This window comes from Montipora capricornis, chromosome 5 (genome assembly GCF_036669925.1).
Source record: "Montipora capricornis isolate CH-2021 chromosome 5, ASM3666992v2, whole genome shotgun sequence".
Classification (NCBI taxonomy): Eukaryota; Metazoa; Cnidaria; class Anthozoa; order Scleractinia; family Acroporidae; genus Montipora; species Montipora capricornis.
This window is the reverse complement of record NC_090887.1, coordinates 29,650,559-29,651,961: the sequence shown is the minus strand read 5'-3', so window position 1 is coordinate 29,651,961 and position 1,403 is coordinate 29,650,559.

The window sequence follows — 1,403 nt, the reverse complement described above, 5'->3', positions numbered from 1 at the left end:
GTCAAGGCCGTAATTGAAATTGTGGGTTTTAGAGTGTACACGGGAGGTGTCCCAACACTTTATGGCCAGGATTATAGGTTAAATTGGTGATCCTCGTTTTACCTAAGTTGAATATGCACTCTACCTAGTTTAAAGAAGTAGCTATCTATCCCCCAAACCGTCTTCCCTCAAGCTCTGCCTTGCGCATCTCAACACATCTTCCTAATGTTTTGTATCATCTTATCGGTTTCTGTGTTCATACACTCATCATTTAAGTCTCAACATTACAACATAGTAAGGGAAGAGAGAACTGTACTATGCACTTATCGGTACTAGAACTTACTTTTGTATAGGAGACTTCACTTTTTATAAACAATTCGTTTGTTATTTAAATTTTGCCAACCACAGAACAAAATAATCCTTTGTATCAAAAGCCAATATATCTCTGGTTGACACATTAATGACAATAGGTGACGTAACGGTGAGTATCGCTATAATACGTCATAATAAGTCAATTGATATCCACGTATAATATCCAAAACTAATCCTAATCTGACTCTTTTTTTTTTCTTTAGGCTTCCTTTAGGCTCTTCGATTCACCTGAGTGCGTATTCAACCTAGGTAAAATAAGGATCACCAATCATAGGCAGGGAAAAATTTCTAGTAAGCCTGGTGTTATAAACAAATGTCGACAAACTCAAGGGAGAGTTCCTAAACATACTTTTTCTGATGAAAATTACAATTACGTGCTGAACACGAAAATAATGTTTACCAAGCTTGATTTTGAGTTTTAACTGAAAAAACAGTTTTAACTGATAAGAAACGGAATTCAGCGATTCATGTTGGAATAATGTTATCGCAATCGAGTCGAGTATGAACTTAAAAAAAAAAAATAAGATAAGGCACTGAGAATTTAACAGTAAGAGAATCACAAAGTTTTTATCGGGAATTGTTTCATTCAAAATTCTCAATTTTAAATTAAGAGCATTTGCTGTCAAATTACATTTCCAACACAGGAAGCCTAGTCAGATAGTTAAAGTTGCCTGGCCGCTAATACTCAAGCTAGTTGTCTGTGTGACTATGGCAGATTTTGTCACAGATCACACAGTTAAAAATAATGGAAGAACGAATGAGTTTTAAAAGATCTGCTCCTAGTCTGTTCCACACTCACGATGGGGTGTTGCGTGCCATGCGCAAATGACGCAGCTTCCAGAATAAGTGCATACCGAGTTTGACAAGGGTGACTGGGCCGTGAAAGGCTAGTCGCGAAGATTTTATCTGGTCGATTGCTATCAAGGTCATGAGTGACGTATTGGTACCGGGAAGAGAGGAAGAGAAATGGTTGGCATTACAAGGATGACAGCAGCGTTCTGGAGATAGACTCTCTCGTGTACCCTTCGGGCACACATTACTGAATTAACAAG